Source organism: Anguilla anguilla, chromosome 13, assembly GCF_013347855.1.
Source record: "Anguilla anguilla isolate fAngAng1 chromosome 13, fAngAng1.pri, whole genome shotgun sequence".
Taxonomy (NCBI): Eukaryota; Metazoa; Chordata; class Actinopteri; order Anguilliformes; family Anguillidae; genus Anguilla; species Anguilla anguilla.
Window position 1 is genome coordinate 17187303 of NC_049213.1, and position 21237 is coordinate 17208539.

Consider the following 21237-nt stretch of genomic DNA (forward strand, 5'->3'; position numbering starts at 1 on the left):
AGATCGCGTCTGAATATAGCGCTTCTTGGAATAGTCCGGTCAAATTTAGCCACCTGGCCCCATCAGACACAGACCTTTTGCTCGTCTGCAGTAAGCAGCTGCAGCGCGGCTCCGCGCCGCGCCGCGCTGGGAACCTGGGCGCTGAGCGCGGCGACTTCAGAGCCCGCAGCCTGCAGGCCGCATGGGCGCGTCGCAGAACATACCAGACGCACATCGCGGCGCAATGCTGAGGACGCCTTCACCGCTCTGACCCGCACACAGACCCGCAGGACCGCGCTCGCAGGCGGCGCAGAGCCCGGCGCGAGGGCGCTCGCGGGTTAGGTCATTTCCTGTCACATTCCACATTCAGACTTTAAGAATAGGCAGACCTGACCCACACCGTGAGAATACTGTCAGTCAGGGGATGACACATCCAACCTAAACATTGGACTGGCCCCCCCCCCCCCCCAACAACTCCAGAACATTCTCACAGTGGCAATAAGAGTGCACCTTTACACCTGTAGGGGATGTGACAGGTAAACACAGTGCTAAAGCTCATAGCAGCCGTGTCCTTCCACTCCAACGGGAGGGGGGGTGCTGACCCTGTGCACTGACAGAGAGCGCTTAAAACTTCACACTCGCCTACCCGGATACCGCAAGCCGTCACTTTCCATAATTAGCTTCAAGGGCTCTAAAACAATTACTAAAAACCATTTGCTGCTGCCACCTAGATGTGCGTGTTAACCAAAACCAAATGTGGGTAGTCAGCCAGCTTTCAGTAACCTAATTACCAGCAGGCGTGCGCCAGTGAGCGAGTTCGCGGTTCTCAGGTTAACTATTCAGAACCATTTCGCTCTCACTACTGTCCGTTTCATTCTTAGACCACTTTCAGCTACAGACTCAGAGGCCACAGAATTGCCACATCTGGAATATAAAAGCCTGAAGTCACTCAGTATAGGGCCAGCTTTCATGAATCTTAAGTATCTGATAGCATCAGACTGATGGCTATAGATAAAATCAACAGAAGCTTATCATTATCATTCACAGCAGGATCCCCCCCCCCCCCCACTGAAGAGAGGGTGTTGATGAGTCACACGAAAGATTTTTAAAAAATGCAAATCAATCAATTTGTCAGCACAACAGACGGGTCTCGCAGGGTTTCCACACCGATGGGAGGATCTTCACCGAGTGCAAAACCAAAACACAATCTTATTCGTGCTTGATAAATTTTTTCATTAAATAATTGAAATAATAATTTTAAAAATGTGTTTTGTGTGTCTCAGGTTGCCTAATATTACACTTTGTCGAAAGATCTGAAACCATTCAGTGAGACAAATATGCAACAGAGGAAATCAGGAAGGGAGTACATACTTTTGCACAGCATTGTATTAAGCTAAAATTATAAGACGCCTATTATGTTTGGAGTGAAACTGACACCAAGAGTTTAATCCAACACAAAATTATTTTAACAGAACCATTTTGACTTTTTGTGTCACATGCCACAGAATGACCCCCATAAAATAAAAAAGTTCAAAATTTTATTATGCTTTATACAGCTACAGAGCATAGTTGGTACAGGACTTTTGAAAACATAACACTATGTTTATTGCATGTTCACCATTTAATCCCACCAAATTAGGAAAAATCATACAGTATCAAGATGTAAAAATAAGTTTAACTGGCTTTTAAGAGACGTCAAACGCTGAATCAGGTAAAACTGACCCTAAAAATAATATGACAGTTAAGTTTAAATCTTTGATTAAAAAGTTGCCACACGAACCAACATAAAATGCAATCAATGGCAGTCTACTGTATTAACTTTCATGATTAGTCAGCAGTCTCCGTAACCAATGCAACCTTTTTCCTTCCTGCACACAACTATGCTTCCGTGCTAGCTTAGTGGCGCCAAACAAAGACTTCAATGAACTCAGTTGGCCCCGGATCATCACTTGCGCAATTGGCCAAGTAGCCAACGTGCAGCCACTGGTTCAGGGCAAGCGGCTAAGCGTTATTGTGGAACCCTGGTCAGCGTTCTGCTCCCTTTGTGAATATCTGAGTACAGATGCAGGCGACTGCCTCAATAATTAAACCCTTTTTCCCTCCAACACAATCGCGCTCCTTCACCCACTCGAGCATGAAATTGATGATGCTGGTAAAACATCACATCTCGTACACACCCAGCTCGGGGATTCGGAGAACAAGGGCACAGCTTACTCCAAGCTGGGATGCAGCCAAGCCACTTCTTCAACTTCTGCTAAACTCCTGAAAGGGCACACCAAGGGTCCAATGTCTTAGGTCCGAATCGCATAATAACAGGGTTTACCAGGCCACACACATTATCCAGCAGGGAAATGCTTCTTTACAATACACAAAGCGAGAACATGCTAAGCTACGACTGTGAAAAATATCTGAACGGACTCTCCCATCGCACCACAGAGGTATCAGAAACATCGCTCGACGCATAAAAGCAACTGAAGCGGCGAACTGAAGTCAAACTTATCAGGAAGAACAAATCTTGTGTCTGAGTGACTTTCTGGCTCCTTTGCAGCTCTCCACAAACGAGGCCTCTTGTGCTCCAGATGAGTCACTTGGCGAAAGTCGCGTGTCATGTGGCGGGCAGTATGACTCATTCAGAACACAGGATCTCTGCCGCGAAGCGCTGACCTGGGATCAGGCCGGCCTGGGATCCCTACAGCAGCGCTGACCTTTTGCTGTGGTAGCCGAGCTGTGTCACAAGGTGAACGCTTGAGACTGAGACCGTTCTCTCAGAGCAATGGACTGCCCTGCTGCAGCACTGAAGGGGGCGGGGGGCTGTTCACCCGTAATGCATGCAGAGACTTCACACCACAAAATTACTCTCAACACACGAATCACTCCAAAACGCTTACCCCAAATATGCACAGCACCTTCCCCAACACTGTGCCAACTCAGCCCAAACACACACAGAGCCTTCCAACTCAGCCCAAACACACACAGAGCCTTCCAACTCAGCCCAAACACACACAGAGCCTTCCAACTGAACCCAAACACAAACAGAGCCTTCCATAAGAACCCAAACACAAACAGAACCTTCAAACTCAGCCCAAACACACACTGAGCCTCCCAAGTGAACACAAACACAGAGCCTTCCAACTCAACCCAAACACAAACAGATCCTTCCAACTCAACCCAAACACACAAAGCCTTCCAACTCAACCCAAACGCAGAAATAGAGCCCTCCAACTCAGTCCAAACACACACCCTCTCGATGCTGCACCAATCAGATCAAAGGCAGAACCTGTCCCAAGATCAGCCCGAAGAACAGCAGGCCTTCAGAAGCAAAACACCTCTGCCCTTTCCCCTCTCCTCCATGAGGGTACAGGGTTAGCTACCCACCCACACCACTAGAGTCCTATCAAATGTCCCTCCCCGGAAACGTGCCTGTCCTCAGCAGACCTCACAGCGCGAGGCTTTGATGGCCCCTCGGCATGCTGGGAACAGAGCTCTAACACCATTAAAGCAGGACGCTACCCCAGAGCGCACATATCCAGACTAGACTTCAGTCAGTTTACTCCACCGCACACACAGGACCCAGGCTGGGCGAGGATGAAGCAGCGTTAATCTCTGCAGACCAATGAAAAGCACATTCAGACGGCCAGCTTTAAGGGGCTGATGGGCTAGAGAGGAGTTACAGGGATAATCTGATTAAACCCCCCCCCTCCCCCCAAAGCAGATTATTAGAATCAGCCTAAATAGACATCTTCTATGGGCACTTTTTGTCTTCTGACTGAAAACTTCAGCTCAATCCAACTCCTGCAAAAGAGCTAAGCTGTGTGTGTGTGTGTGTGTGTGGACACTGTTTAAAGCAAAGTAATTATCTGCTACACTCCATGTCACCTCTCAAATGAAGTGCTGCTGCTATCCAATCCGCCCCCCTCCCCCCCCCCCATACTGCACACCAGTTTTTATGCCAAGAGCCACTTTCATTTCTGCTGTTTAATACGCACCACAGATTTAGCGGTTTAGAAATATATTTTAGCCAAACGGAGAGACTAATACACACGCACACACACAGACACACACACACACAAGAGGGGGGGATCTGGAAAGTCATTGTCAAATGAGATGGCGGCAACAGATTTCTGAGAGGTAGAGGTCTCCAGCACAAATATGTGACGGAACTCCAGGAAACCAGGTGAAACCCAATTCCGCCTGGATTCCAGATGCACCTGAAATACCAGACACGTTGAGGAGGTGTCACAGACAGAGGGGACACCAGGGTGACGTGTCAGAGGAGCACACATCACCCTCCACTCGGCTTTTCCCTGCACCATGCCGTAGCTACGTAGTGCAAACTTCTGGCCCCGTGACTCCCACTGCATCCATTACATTCACTGATGTGCCTTTGCCTGAACCACAAGCTCTATATGTGCTTGCGGTTGCCAGTTGAGTTCCATGAGGTACTTGCTTGTATTCCACACACTAATAAAGGCCTGAGGGAAAAAAGCAACTTCCAAATAAGTCAGACTTGCAGACATTTTCTAGTACTTCCACCAGATATTATCTGCAGTAATGGCACCCTGTTGAGTGCCTATGAAAGTCCTGGAAAACCAAAGCACCACTTGCCTGCCGTGCCCATCCCTGCACCCAGTGCAACATTACAAAGGATGAACAGCATATCCTGCTAACTAGTGACTACGACTCACAAAAACAAGAATAACACTACGGACACCTCTGTCTTGCATTCAAACCAAGGTAAATACACCTGCATCTCCTGGTTAACTTCCGTATCTCCTGTTGAAGAGACACTCAAATCCTGTAAGGTTAAAAATCAGTGACAGGCTTTGTGTCCAATAGCATTTCATATTTCTGATTCATGCGATGCGGTTGGAGTATGTAACTGGCTTCCAAAGCCCTTCTGAAACAGGAAGCTCGTCTGACTGGAGACGGATACAACCTTCCTGGGGGGTTTTGATACAGAAGTAGACCGGAAGTACAGCTCACCAGTCAAGCTTATGAAAAGGAGCTTCATTCATACACAAAACACTGGGAAAATAAAACCGTTTTCTCCAGAACAAGATCTGGAGTGCAGTAGTACAGTTTTTACATATACCTTTAATTCAATTACTTCCAAAGGTTTATCCAGTCTTTACCAAAATCTTCTTGACTTAGTCTAGAGGAAATTAGGTTTTGTTAAAAACAACTTACTCATGTCCACCATGACTGAACAAGTTTTGAAGATTAAAATGATGGATTTTTTTAAGAATAACTCACAATTTCTTTGAATAGTACAGCAGAGCAAACTGGTCACTTTTAACTATGGCTAGGATTCAATGAACACTGGTCCTTAACTTTGACAAATGAATTAAAAGCAAGAATTAGCAGTAATAAAGCCAGAATTTTTTCCTTCAAAATCAGTTTGACGAGTTCAGCGATCACTAAAACTAACACAGCAACTAACTGATTTTGTGAAGAAATAGAGTAACACTTGCCATTACTTGCAAGTCAAAGTCTTCATAATCCCCCAAAAGGTCATAAATCAGAAGAGGCCAGACGTGTGGGGCTATCTGCAGGGCAGTTAGCTCTCGATTCCCCTCGCATACGATCCCCACTATGGCACTTTCTCAGCTGTGGCCCCTTCTGCATCCGGTCCCCACTCTACTTTCTATCTGTCTGAATGCAGCAATAAATATGAAAGAAGGGGCGAGTCCTGGCCATTCTCCTATTAGATAAAAAAAAAATTTTAAACAAAAAAACCAGCCTATTTTCAAATATGGTTTCATCTGCACCCAGTGCAACAAAGGTACATCAGATGCAAGTGCGTGGAGTAGGACTCAATCACTCTCATTTGATTCGAGTGTCTTTACACATACCCTGCTTTTCCATTTGGCTTATCTTCTTTTGTCTGGGGGTTAACATGACGTTGCTTGTTTGAGGGACTCATGACTGGAGCTGCAATTCACCACAAGTGTTTGCTTTTCTTCCACTTGTGCACACAACACCGACAAAGTTACCTTGCACCTACGATCAAAGCCATTTCCAACAAACTTGTCCAGTTTATTGCTTTAGAAAACAGACAAGATGATAATGGGATAATGCATTCTGAGTCAACACAGGGCCCTGTAAACTGTGTGCAATGGGTTACATCAGAAGGAACATGTATTCAACTACAGCAAATATGGCAAATGCTTCTACAGTACAATTCAAACTGACCTCAACAGCTCAACGCCTATAGAATGAACATGTCTTGGCTCGGCACACTGCATTTTGACTGGATGCTCCCAACTTGGGTGCATGCACATTCAGGTAATCTAGTCACAACAAAATCTATTCAGGCAGTAAAGAGACGAGACTCGTGTTCTGGTTTTTTTAGTGGGGAAATGGGGCCGTGCTGGGCTGACAGAGCGAGCTAGCTAGCTAACAGACCGGGCTCAACAGCAACACAGCTTTACCAAAAGCAGTCAAATATTTGGTCAATGTACGCTACTTAACAAATCTGCTGGAACCAACTTCAAACTGTTATAGTAACCCTTCTACCAACCGGCTATGGAAAAATCTTTGATGGCGATCTCTGTATAGGGGGTAGGCCTACATTTTCCAGTTCATTTTCCAGTTTGAAACGACGCCTACCCTCCTGTGATTCATTAATCCCACTGTCAGCTGTTTTCTCGGATCAGCAATTCCCCTCCCAGAATACGGGTGGTTCCAACCAGCCAAGGGTACATTTCCCTAGCAGGCTTACAGCAAGGCCTGCAAGGGGAGGCCAGGTCTGCCTAGCGCAAGTGACGGATGAACAGAGCGCGTTCGGTGCGTCATGTGGAACAGATAAAAAAAGGAGACCGGAGCAAAACCAAGTGATTTTATCCCCAATTTACACAGATTACCTCTCTGTTCCCTCGGGACGGTGACAAACACACACTTCTGGGGGCGATTTTTGAAGGACAGTGCAATAGTGATCAATTGGGTTTATCCAAATCCAGTGACTGAGTCAGCCTATGTTACATCCACTCAACCTGAGCTCTAAAAAAAGAAAATGGAATGGAAATAGAAATCTTGGCAGTTGTGATTTGGTGCAAAAAAAAGTGCTTATCAACAGCATTTGTGCCTTGCACCATCAAGCAAAGGCACTTCATCCCTTTTGTCAAGAAAAAAGGTCTTACATTTTTTTTGTTTCATAAAGTAAATTACAGAATTCATTTTAAGCTAGGTTGTCAAAAGAACAAGTGGGTATAGGTAGAAATTATTTAGGTTATTAAGGTAAATTCCACATTATATGACACTGTCTCAACCACATACAAATTTTGCACAGTACACATAGTGCCCTAGTTTATAAGACAGCGCTCATGACAGACAATTTCTGTTCCTGTTTAATACAAAATGTATAAACACTTCACAATAATTTTTCGGGCAGCTAGTCATTATATTCTCAATTTCAAATTCAATTATATACACCTGTAGGTACTTGTCTTTGCCAATCAAGCAACATGACCGGTCAGCACAATATTACGTTGCCATCTTTTACACTTCCATGAAAAACAGTACATGCAGTCATTTCTGAGCCTCAAGCTCCCAGAGTTCCTTGCAAGGTCTGGGACATTGAAATGCTTGCTGGGAATCGCATTACAGCATCAAATCTGAAAGACTGCTTTTGCTGAACACAACAAATGTGAAAAAAGTCACTTAAAGGTTACAAAAACAAATCAGGATATATTTGGTATATATAGTATACCACAATAAATATCAACATATACCTCAGTTGAAATGGGAAGAATTTTTCCTTTAATAGGCTACATTACAAGGATTGGAATGGAAGCGGTGGTCCCTGGACTGTTCAAGACCAGGCCTGACACAGAGAATGCAGCACTCCACACTTGAGGAAAAAATAACTCATCTTCATTTTCTTAATGCATATTGCATATTATGTAAACAATGGAATTGTTGCCAAGCAGAGAGCACACAACGATGCATTCAAAAGAAGAGGATAACCCAGGATTAACACTCACTTTTCAGGTTTTCTTCCTGACACTTGGTGATGAGAGCCATCAACAGTAAAAGCACGGGGGTGTTTTGACAGGGTTTACAATTTCTCCATTCACTCAATGAAAATCCCCAGCTGGGAGTAAAAAAACTGCCTTGAGTCATCAAGTGGAAAAGGAAGGTTTGGGTTCTAGGCTTGCAAGACATAGTTGAACAGGCCCATTGGTGCATGTAAGCACTCGACACACATCACAAAACATCAGTTTGATCCCTGACCAGGCTTTCCCCCGTTTAACCAGTTGTGGTTGTGACACCGCGAACGGCTTAGCGGGGAGAAAGAGAAAAACTGCTGGCTGGCGCGTGCAGCTCCTAGCTGCAGGAGCCCGAGTCCAGCGCTCAACCGCGTTGCGTCCTCAAACGGAGCTCCTCACCGGCGACCGCGCACACCGTCCCGCTCCCCCGCAGATGTCCGTCTCCTGCGTGGCGCTCGTACAGGAGCTGTGAAAGTAGGTCACGGAGTCTGCGGTGACTCAGGGCCGCTGCTGGCTGGGGATCAGGCGGTGCAGGGGTTTGGGAAAGGTGCAGGCAGAGGGAGACAGCGAGAGAGAGAGAGAGAGAGAGAGGGCCCTGCTTACTCAACCTTAATGACTCCAACTGCTGGACGCGTACAGCAGCGCTTACGGCCAGGACTGGGATCCAAACTCCTGTTTATAAATAACTAAAACGACATTATTCATCCCAAAAAAGTGACAAACCTGAAAATGTAATATAAATAGATCAAGTTCGTGTAATGCCGTCTGACATGGGGAAACTTTCTGCAAGTTGCGCTCATGTATACCACGAATTCAAAAGGAACGATTAATGTCCCCTCTTCTGCGAATCTCAAACCGCAGGTTCGTGCAAACGGAAGTCTCGATTCCAGCTTTGACTGACAAGGTGCTTTTCCAGTCAGATTCTAGGCTCCACGTGCTGAACAGGAAATAGTCCTCCACTGCAGGCACGAGGCCAGGAGCCTAGTGAATAGACCCGCACAACCGTTCCGCGGCTCGCTCATCCACGCTAGACGAGAGCAGAATCTGCACAGATTCATCTGCATTTACACTAGACCGCTGCATTAGTCTTATCACCTGTATCCGTCCTCAGAAGTTATGGGCACAGGATTAGTATTAAAAAGTAAAATAAAATGATTTTCAGAAGGATTGATTTTGACATTGATGATGACTCTGCTATTATCTACAAATTCTGTACCTCCGTGCAGGTTTACTAGCCACTGGCATGGTCAAGATTGGATTACAGATCATGGGGTGTGTCACAGCACACACAACACGAGCTTTAGTCACCGAACAGCCTTCCCTATAAGATTAGAAATTCCTCAAATTACCGAAGCTGCCAACTGCTCTATCCAGCTACCTACCTGGTTATTTCAGTCCACTTATGGGGCTCCAGCTGTCTGCAGCCATAGCCGTTTGGATTAAATAAACCCTCCTGCTGTTCCCACAGCTCAATAAATTCCTCATATCCTGCTCCTGTCCAGTTTGTACTGTTGGCTTGCCTGCTTGCAGAAAATGGCTGTTTTTTTGTTGGCTCATCCAAAACCGAATGGTAACTTTTACTGGCTGGAGGAGGTCCCTGGCCGCTTGTGAAACCCAATCTGAAGAGCAATCTGGAGATCCTCTAAAAACGGCTTGATATCTCACAACAGAATCTGACGGTTTTCAGATGAGACAATCTAAGCATTCACCTGTCAAATTTAATCTAGAACAGACATTCATCGCAAAAATCATAATGCTAAAACTCAAATCTGTGTTCAACGGATATGACAGGGACTGCAGTATGGGTCAGTAATGTGCGTGTGTGTGTGTGTGTGTGTGAGGAACTACAGTCTGAAGGACACAAGCCCGCAAAACGCTCACAATAAAAATCACAAAGCTAAAAGAGAAACAGGAGGCACTGAGAGCGTGAGACTGGAGTCGGAGGCACTGATATGTGTGGAACTGCACTGTGAGGGCTGATCGGGGGGGGGACATCATTCATAGCATCAAGAGCACTCTGCCAGCAGACTGCTTCCCCAGCTATCCGGAGGGGCTCGGCTGGCACCCCTCCAGGACTCTCTGAATCACTAATGGAAGGTTCTCCACTAAACTATGCAAAATAAGATTTACCAGGTTTCTGAAGGGAAAAGGGAGATGAAGGCTTTTCACACACGCTGGGCAGCGGACGGAATACCAGCCCCGAGGATCCCGACGCAAATGGCGTCGATTCGCGCGGACCTGACGGTCGACCGCGCACCGGCACGACCCCCTCCCGCTCAAACCACTCCGTCAAGCGAGGTTCAAAACGGTAATTTCATTTTTACAAGCCGTCACCCTTTAAACGTCCGCGAGGGACGAGCGTGCCGCGCCACGCTGCGATTGGCTGCATGGCGTGGTGAGCTGTGATGCGGCGGTTCAACCCCGGGACGGCGCGAGGCACAAAGAGGAGCTTCCCAGACGCGGCGAAGTGGAGACGGCCTTCGCCGCCGTAATCGCTAAATTAAGTTCGTTAGCGGCGCTAAAACGCACCGACTGCGCATATGCACACGCACACCGCCCACCCCCCCCAAAGGACACGGGGGATGGGGGGGGTTAACTCACTGAAATGGACCTTAATGGGTTCCATCTGCCTGCGTCTCCTGGCTGGCTGCTAAGCACTCCCTCCCATCTACTCACACACACTGGGGGCAGTAATTCACTAGCTTTAGCAGGTTATTAAGACACTGTATCTGGAGTCTTTTCCCCGGGATTGGCTGAGTGTGCAGTATCTTTAAGCTGGCGTAATTAAAAAGGATATTAAATAGCATTATGAGGACTTGATTATCATTACTGAAGCCGGGCGAGCTTAGCGAAATCCTCTCTGCTCGCAGCTTGCGAGTCTCTCAAGGCCGTTTGAGGATTTTACACCCGCATCTTCAGCTCAGCGGACCTGGAAAAATCCCAAACATGGATTTTTTTTGGCCAAATAGCAAAGAACTCATTCTCTTATGCCACCGCTCGAGGACTGCTGGTATCGGCAGGAGTTAATTATTTCCCCTCAAATGCCAAACTGTTCCGAAATAAAATGATTCATGCTTGTCGTTCAACCTAGAGACTCCGACTAAAATTCAGAGTTGGATTATACGTAGTCTCTGGAATTAAAAAAATAAATCTAGGAGTAATTTGTGCAAATTGGCTCATTCCCTAATTGTTTCACATTCATTTCTTCCAGGGACCTCATCCCTGCCAGTGAAAGCTGCCTTGTTACTGTATTCATACATGGGTTCCCTGTCTGGCAGGAAAATCAAATCCTTAATACAAAAGCTTTAGGCACGCTTATCGCCATGGTGACACGGATGAAAGAGCCGAGGGCAATTTTTGCTGACCTCCCCTGGCCTCCGCTTGCCTCCTAGGAAAGGTCAGTCCCATCATGCTAGAAAGCAACACATCTCTCCAGTGGCAAACCTGGCTGAGACACTTTTGCAGAGTGCAATGGGATGGCCTACAGCCCAGACTGAATTCGGACTGCGCCAGTGCTGACTGTGTCCCATTGCATCGGCAGGGAGGGAGAGTTATCAGTCAACATGGCAACTGATCCCCCTGTCAACGGGCAGCTGGCGGTCTGCCTGCAGTACAGCTATAACATCTGCACAGTTCACCAGTGCACCGGCTACAGCAGCTCAGCTCATAGATCAAAGTCGTTAGCTGGCAGAATGCATTCTGGAGGATGGACATTTTAGAATGAATAGTACAGTTATAGGAGATTGTGACTGAGCGTTCCAAATTGGGGTAAAAAATGGGAGACGCAATATGTCATACAGGGTTACAATGTACCAACAGAACCATCATCTCATTCACCTTTACCAACCATTCCCATATAACACCATCTCATTCACCTTTACCAACCATTCCCTTATAACACCATCTCCTCATTCACCTCTACCATCCACTCCCATATAACACCACCATCTCATTCACCTTTACCAACCATTCCCATATAACACCATCTCCTCATTCACCTCTACCATCCACTCCCATATAACACCACCATCTCATTCACCTTTACCAACCATTCCCTTATAACACCATCTCCTCATTCACCTCTACCAACCATTCCCATATAATACCATCTCCTCATTCACCTTTACCATCCACTCCCATATAACACCACCATCTCATTCACCTTTACCAACCATTCCCATATAATACCATCTCCTCATTCACCTTTACCATCCACTCCCATATAACACCACCATCTCATTCACCTTTACCAACCATTCCCTTATAACACCATCTCCTCATTCACCTCTACCATCCACTCCCATATAACACCACCATCTCATTCACCTTTACCAACCATTCCCATATAACACCACCATCTCATTCACCTTTACCAACCATTCCCATATAACACCATCTCCTCATTCACCTTTACCATTGGCTGGGCAACAGGAGGATGTAATCGAACATCGCGATAGTGGGCTTATATCACCGCTTTGATTCTTGACAAGCAATAATCGTCCTAGAATGTGAGGGAACTAATTGATGCGTTGCCAATGAATCCTTATGAAATCCTAGCTGACATAAGCTGCACTTCAGTCTCAATGGGGAAGCCATTTCGTCTTCAGATATGCTGCTTCATAGCCTACTGACACTCAAATTTTCCTTAAAAAAGAAAAAAGTGCCACTCTGCACAACAGATCAGTGCACGTCACAGTTTCTCAACTCTGGTACTCGACTGCTAGTTTTACTAACCTACCAGGTATCCAAATAAAAATAAATCTGTGCTACGAGAGGATTCTGTCAACATATCATCATATCAGACGTTTAATATATATCCCTTAGTTCCTCGTAAATAATACGCAATTAATTGAAAGTGAAAGGCTTTGTTTGTGAGTGTGCATAATACGGCTGCTCTCCAAAATGACCACCAGTGGCATGGTGTGCAGTTCTTAATTAGTTAACAACCGAACCATAAATTAAAAATAAATTTACAGTGGCATGAAAAAGTATTTGGGTGTTCTTCTTGGATCCTTTGTGACTTTCTGGATTAATTGTCACTGTGTCTTTGGATACATTTTTGCAGGCCAGCCACTACTGGGAAGATTCAGCACACTTCAACAAGTGTTCTCCATTAAGAAATAGCCTAATGCCTCTCACTCCGGGTCAGTGGAGTCCCAGAGCCTTAGAAATGGCTTTATAACCCTTTCCAGACTGATATATAGGATGTAGTGCGCTTGTAGAAACTTTGTGATGACTATTTCACTCTGATGGTAAGGTTTAACATAGGTGAGGTTTAGATTCAATCAGCTGAATCTAATTATCAATTAAATTGGTTGATTAAGTTCCTAAGAGGGCAATTACTTTTTCACATGAGTGATATCGGTGTTGGATAATCTTGTCCTTTAAATAAATGAAATTATCATTTTAAAAACATGTTTTGTGTTCACTCAGTTTCCCTATGTATAAGGGAAACCAAGCAATAATAGAGGAAATCTGGAAGGGGGAAAATATTTTTTCACAGCATTGTGTATGATTTTCACTGCTAGTGAATATCTGGCGCATGAGGCAATCCGCTCGGTATAGAATAAACAGAGGTGGACATTCCAGGGGTCAGAAAGTAAAAGTTCTGCCACGTATTTCATCCACCCCTGAACTCAGCCAGCTGATTTAGCTCTACCTCCTGGTTGAAGAATGGTGCTCATTAGCAAATCCAGGTGACTGGAACAAAATCCTGGGATGAACTTTTACTTTCTGAACCTGGACTGTCCACCTCTGAGAATAAAACAGCTCCTTCAAGGCAGCGCCTACAAAATAATATGGATCTTCATCTCACGTGAGTGCACATGATTCAAAACATATTTCAGAAAATACTCATTTTTACGTATCAATTTATATTTGGCCTAAAATATTGCTTAGTACTCCTTTAAAAATACCAAGATGTAGGCCATGTACGGTTGCAGTGTCAGGGGGTGGGGGCCATGTAATCACCTATCGCGATATTTTGAAGTGCCAACATCACTATGCCCTTTCCAGATATATCGCCCGGCCCTAAACTCTACCGTCCACCACATTTTTTTACCACTTCATTCAGCTATTCTCGTACCTTTTTATCTGACAGTCGGTAGGAGAGGCACCAAAGTTCAGAGGGACGTGTGGTGATAAAAGTGGAACATTTCAACATTAATAAAGCAAGAGAGCTAGGCGCTTCAGCAGAATACTGCTCCCTGTCCCACCGCAGAACGGGAATTAGACTGAACCCAGAGCTGTCCCTATAACCGCCCGTATCCAGGGAAGGGCCCTTTAAAAAATTCATTTACGGCAAAAAATAGATTAACGTATCCAGCGGAGCAAAGCGAAGATTTTGGCTTCTGAATGATATTAATAATTAACCCGCCACCGAAAGCCTGGGAGTTCTTTTTTTTCTGGAAGGGGGAGCATTGTTTCACCTTACGGCACCTACGGAGAAAACTTCATTTCGCGCACAAAACATTGGGGTTTTTTTTTGTTTTTTTCCCAGTTGCATGTTATTTAGATGCAAATCAACTTGAATGAAATATGCCGAAACTCATTACAAGTCCAAGATGCAAACTGCTGAGAAAATCACGATACTCTGCCCTCGTCAATCAGAGCAATCTGTGTGGAGCCACTCAGCGGCACGGCCTTACAACCGCGGACAAAGGCAGCTGCTGAATGCTCCAAAAAAAACACCTAGAACTGCAGTTACTGTAATTTGCTTCAGGCTGAATCTGAATAAGGGTGACTTAAATGCAATTAATCCCTCTGATCTCTCTTCTCGGATCCACAGAACCAGACCCGCACAATACAGCTGCGGACAAGATTCCGACCCAGGTTTCTAGGGAGGTGCACGCCTTTACATAAGATCTGCATCCTGAAAACATCCTGCAATGGCTGACGGTGTGCCGCATCAAAAATGGGCCTCACGCTGGTCCCGTGGTGATGAGTTCAATGAACACCGTTTCTGAACTCCACATTGGAAACACCATAAAACTTGAGTCCGAGTGCATGTGTGTCTGTATGTGTGAGCGAGTGTGTGGTTAAAGATGATAACTACACGCAGTGAAATGGGAACTAACAAAATCCAAAGTCTGAGCGGACCCCAACTCAATCGATATGCAATATGTATATAATACGCAAATGCATATTACGATCAAGAAAGTGGTACTGAAGGCGAAATGCGTGTTCATAATATCAGTGTCAGTGTTGTGTTGCATGTCAGTGCATGTTGGGGGGGAAAAAATACAAGAGCATCAACTAAACATTGTGGTTGGATTAGTTGGCGAGCGACTGTGATTACAGGGTAGGCCTAAGCCATACAATATAAAATAAGTGCTTCTGAGTGGTGTCAGGGTACTCAAATGCACAGGCACGAGTAGTGGTATCAGGGGACACGATTTAAGACTAGAGAGATGAGCATGTGCTTCTGTGCCAACGCCATGCTGCCAATTCACAGAATAACCAGATGGTTGCAATAACCAACTCCACACTCTTCAAACTGAAAGTTCTCTACCACTGAAAGGCTAAAAAAGTTTCAGTTCTATTTGCCGAGAATAGTTTTAGGGGGCATGACTAAGCACAGCACCAGTGACAATGGGTGTTCTATCCACGGGTCCACCACTTGATGAATATTCATAAACTTTAATATAGCGCCGGAAACTCTCGCTGCCAACCAGAACCTTGAGGAGCTAGCAAGCAGAGGACGGAATGAATAAGCTGACCATACAGTTACTATGGACCAGCGGCTTCCAAACTACAGGTCAGAACCTCGGGTGGGTGGTGGAAGGGACTGCAGAAGGGCTTGAAAAAAATGTGAAGAAAAGGGGGGAAATGGCTGTACATCAAAACACATTCACACCAGTCAAATTAACCCCCATGCAAGTAATGCTGTATACATATAGGACTGTACAATTGTTTTCACGTTAAAAAACTGAAATAGCACATCTGGGAAGGTCTTGGCCAACTGAACATTTTCAATAAATGGGTAACAGAAAATACATCTGCTCATTAAGCAAACCCTGAGCGCAGAAGAGTTGGAGAACACAACTGTAGAGAACCCGTGACCGCACGCTGCACATGGTCGACCGCACGCTGCACACATTCGACCGCACGCTGCACATGGTCGACCGCACGCTGCACATGGTCGACCGCACACTGCACACATTCGACCGCACGCTGCACACATTCGACCGCACGCTGCACATGGTCGACCGCATGCTGCACACATTCGACCGCACGCTGCACACGGTCGACCGCACGCTGCACACATTCGACCGCGATGCCTCAGGTAGAACATGCGAGAACCCGGCAGCCTGACCTAGCATTCTCCCTCTTTGCAGAATTCCTGAAATTAAACTTGATGCCAACATTTATTTTTCAAAATATTCCAGAACTGCCATTTGCACTGCTATCTACTAGCTGGTAACTGATATTCTGTAAATTTTAATGGTCTTTTTTTTTCTTTTTACAATTACGTGAAGACAGGCATTCTTTGTTGTCAGACACTGACACGTTTCATATCATGCATTTTATGAAATGCGTGCAAATTTCTAAAGGTTTCTGAACAATCTACCGAAAACTTATACAAACGGCAATCAGCAGAAACTGAAGCAGCTGTTCAGTAATTAAAAAGCCTTATTACTCTCAATCAACACCATTAAGCCGTTGCACAAATACTAATGTGAAAAATCTGGTCAGGCAGCACTCATCTTTATGGGAATTAGCAAAATGTGCAAAATAAGGAATGAGTGATACTTGAAAAATCTGTCATTTCAACCCTTGATCTGCGCTCTTTCATCAACATGTTATTTTAAGACATGAGACAAAAATCAAAGTCTAAACGCTACACACTGAACATAAAACTATGACTTTTCCTTTGCTGCATGAGAAAACTGACAGGGATCTGCTCAGCTCAAGTCTGCTCCTTCCTATGTATTTGCATAAAGTTAATAGATGTGAAACAGTCTTGATCAATAGTAATTGCACATTACATTGGGGAGTTTGGTAATAAAAAGCTGTAATTACGCTATGCTTAGTGAAACAGGTTTTAAAAATGCAATTAATCCCTCACTGTCACAGAGCACAGCCTGCTCCTCTGCATAATCAGTCGAACCCGCGACACGGAGCCCCCTCCCTCACTGGGTGTTCAAAGAGCCGGATAAATAATAAAGAAAAAAGAAACCTCGACATGGCTTGCGACTTATACGCTCTCCATCCCTTAGGGGGGTAAAGAAATCTGCACTTTCCCATTACAACTACACCAAGAGACCATCATTTAAAAGCCAGCACGAAAGATGACAGAATACCAATTATGAGAAACTGATTTTTCCATGCTGAAAATAACTAAAATGAAAAAGGAATTATTTCATAATAAATAAATAAATTTAATAAAATCGAAGACAAAATTCACATCCTTTGACAGAGGTTATTAAACAGCATGAATGAAGCCTGGCACTTCCACAGTATCCATGCAGAAGACGTGGAGGGCCCAGGTGGGTGGAGCAGAGCGACGGGTGCACAGGAGTAAAGGCGCAGTCAGGGGTGTACAGGAGTAAAGGCACAGTCAGGGGTGTACAGGAGTAAAGGCACAGTCAGGGGTGCACAGGAGTAAAGGCGCAGTCAGGGGTGCAGAGGAGTAAAGGCACAGTCAGGGGTGTACAGGAGTAAAGGCACAGTCAGGGGTGCACAGGAGTAAAGGTGTAGTCAGGGGTGTACAGGAGTAAAGGTGCAGTCAGGGGTGCACAGGAGTAAAGGCACAGTCAGGGGTGCACAGGAGTAAAGGCACAGTCAGGGGTGCACAGGAGTAAAGGCACAGTCAGGGGTGTACAGGAGTAAAGGCGCAGTCAGGGGTGCACAGGAGTAAAGGTGCAGTCAGGGGTGCACAGGAGTAAAGGCACAGTCAGGGGTGCACAGGAGTAAAGGCACAGTCAGGGGTGCACAGGAGTAAAGGCACAGTCAGGGGTGCACAGGAGGTAGTGAGAGGGTGTCAGCAAATGGAGCCAGTGACAAACAACTCCACATTACTGAGCTACCACACGTCCCCAACAGCACAACAGTACAGCATCTTAGTTTTTCCACCGTATCAGTCACACACAGGTCCACACTCCCGGAATGCAATACAACTGTACCAGCCATGAAAGAAATGCATCGACTCCTGCCTCTGTAAAGGACACGTAATCCTACAATGTTACTGACGACAAACATACAACTGGACTTGAGTTATGAACTAAATAACCATAAACCAACCTATAGCCTTAAACCAATAACCTTAGATCTTCTGCAGAATTTTTAATCTGATGCACAGATGCAATGACCTTAAACACTCGACGACGTCCTCGCTTGCTGTCACCTCCATCAGACTCCCTGACCTGGCATCACCTTCCAAACATGCCCTCAGGCTAAGAACAATGCACACGCAATAAACTGCATGAGCACACCGTCACTGTACATTACTGCCAGCATGCTCCTGTATACGCATCGCATGAGAACACGGTACTGAAGCCGTTCTTACAAGGCAGCCGACAGCAGTAATGATGATTGTACTTCCAGATTATATGAAGAGAGATGCTGATTATCGCAGTACACGAACGGGACGGCTTACATCTATCGAGCACATTGTTAAAATGCGTCACCACGACTGATTTTAATAGTAGGTTATTGAGACGTGCGGTACATCTGAATTGGAATCCGTCCTTAAGCAGCCCAGGGTTGGGGTCATATAAGGTAAACGGTCATTCCCACTGGCCGACTGGTTAATCAATAAAATACAACAATTAAACAAACATTCGCGCTTTTTAATGAGATGGAAATTGTGGCAATCCTGTCGATCTTGTAAAACACGACGGGCGTATTCAAAATGGAAATGAAATAATAAAATCAATAAAACAACAAATTAGCCCCATACTGTCTTACCCGTCTACTGTAAATGCATATACCTCGTCCAAACTCGATGTATTATTAAGTAGTGACAGTTCATAGGTTAAAAGGCCATTTCTAGGATATTGACTTAATGCGCCAAAGTTGATTAACGTTGGAGGGATAAGCACCAAATACGAAAACCTCGGAAACATCTTAGTGCACAACCTGGATACTGCTGCCAAGATTGTAGCTAAACGTATTGTCAAGGATCATTAGCAGCAACAATAATAATTCTAGTGTGTGGGTTAAGCCACCACTGCATTTACTCATACTGACCAAATTAGTCAATACTTCGTATAGTTAGGCACTTTCTCTTCCCACTTCAAAAAGGCGGGATATTCTATTGCTTGAGGGTTTTGTCATCCCGTCAGACTTTCAAAACGTTCTCATTTAACAAGCAAGTTAATTAGTTGATATAGCTAACATGAGCCAGTTTGTTATTGGCAGATACCATACCGCCATTGATCGAAAACGCATCAAGTCAGTCTGTTAAATCGGTTCTGACAGCACTGTCGCTCAAGTAGCTGCTAGCTAGCTGGATACCTAGCTAAACTGGGAGACAGGGCGTCCTTTGAATTCCAGCACAGTGGAGGAAAAAATCCGAAAACACTTCCACAAACGCACCCGCACTAGGGTGTCTATCCAAACTGTCCCCACAGGCAACATCCAAGCAAATATCCAGACAGCTATCTAGCCATACTACTTAAGGAAAGGGCAATATACAAGAACGTTATTTGAAAAATGTGCTGACAACATCTAACGTTAGCAAACCAGATAGTTGGGTAACTAATAACTTCGCTCTCAAAACATAGCTACAATACCTAGTTAGCTGGCTAGTCACCTAACTGACATTTCTATCCGACCAGCCACAGACAGACTTCCAACGCCGAGACAAGTAAATCGCATCCACTGCAAGTTAGCAAACAGCCCACAAAGCATGGTTTAGCTACCTAGATTTCCAACTAAACCATCAAGCAATCCAGTGAGCTAGCTGGCAAACGTTAATAAACCAACGGAGTGGTCAGCCAAGTATATCGCCAGGACACCTTAAACGGACCATCACGCAAATCCATTACCAACCAACTTATCAAGCTAGCCACACGTGCGCCCATAGTTAACTATCATATCCAAATACCACGCAGAGTATCTAATGTTATAATGCTATTAGCTTGCTCCTGTGTGGCAAAGTCCAGAAGACGCGAGATTTTCAATACAAGTTGAACACAGCTAACGTTAGCTAGCAGGCATAACCTTAGTTATTTTCCACAGTTCAAGAATTCAAAGTGCTTAGCCTAATGGCCTAGCTGGCTACCCACCCACCAACCAAGGGTATCCCCCTATCGCGTCTCTCCAAAGTGAGAGGGAGGGGAACTGTCAAGGCCTGGTCGCGAACGGAATCCCCAGAACTCGAGTGAAGTTGGCAGCCGCGTCAAAGACGTTCCCTTCCTGGGCCTTGCTTCTACTCCGGTGTCGTGTTTATGAAAGCTGAGCATGCTAGTGACTTACCCGGGCTAGCTAGCTATAATGTCTTGGACCGGTCCAAATTCGTGCACGAACAACAGTCCCCCTCCCCTTCCACCTCTTCTCCTTCCCCAAGGAAGGCTCGACTTGTTCCTTCTACTGCTGGCTGCTGGCGCCCTCTCAGTTTGTCCCGGGTTAAACCCGCTTTGCCCTCTCCAGTCGGTCTATCACTATAGTCCCAAGATAGCCTTCCTGCCTTATCCCGTTCGCTTTCCTTTCGACAGCTAACATCCGGGACCCGCTCGCACTGTCCGCTCTGAAACACCCGGAACTACTTCCAGCGCCAGCCTGAGCACGTCGCATATCAGTGCATGCGCCGTCAAATGATCACACATCCACATTCGCACAATTAACTAGCCCCCTGTCAGTTTTCCACGGCTGCACCGGTCACATCTGCCAATATGGTCGCTTCAACTTGCAGCATTGAAATATCCCGTACTATGTGCGCAGTTTTAGCGCAAAACAAAAGAATCACACTATCCATGATGAAAACTCATGTTATTTATCATTTCCTTTATTATTACCATACACACAGCCAGACACTATTGTGTTGAAATAATTTTTTCCTATTTTTAAAAAATTGAAATATATTATAAGAATTGTATCCAATTCATAATAAAGTCCATAATAAAGGCATATCTATGAATGCAAGACTAATTTCTCATGGACTCCTCTGAGCAGTACCTCCACAAATTCTGTATATATATTAATATTTTTTATTTTGTAATATTCGGGATGTGAAATGCATACTATGCAGGTTTCTATCTAGAAAACATGATAAAATAACCATGCAAAGGCATATCTCTGATGCACTGGCTATCTCTGTCTTTAAGAA

At 45.2% G+C, this 21237-nt stretch overlaps 1 protein-coding gene across 4 annotated transcripts in view; it reads right to left on the reverse strand.

Moving 5' to 3' along the window:
* The window catches only part of LOC118211187 (forkhead box protein J3-like), a 63559-nt gene extending 42902 nt beyond the window's left edge, over window positions 1-20657 (reverse strand). For 3 of the 4 annotated variants that reach the window (XM_035388142.1, XM_035388144.1, XM_035388140.1), the window contains exon 1: window positions 20388-20657. The gene's annotated coding sequence lies outside the window, so the exon portion shown is untranslated. Of the gene's footprint in view, window positions 1-20197; window positions 20285-20387 lie in introns of those variants that run through there. The other variant, XM_035388141.1, reaches the window with a different exon arrangement.
* Between the last annotated feature and the right edge of the window lie 580 nt (window positions 20658-21237).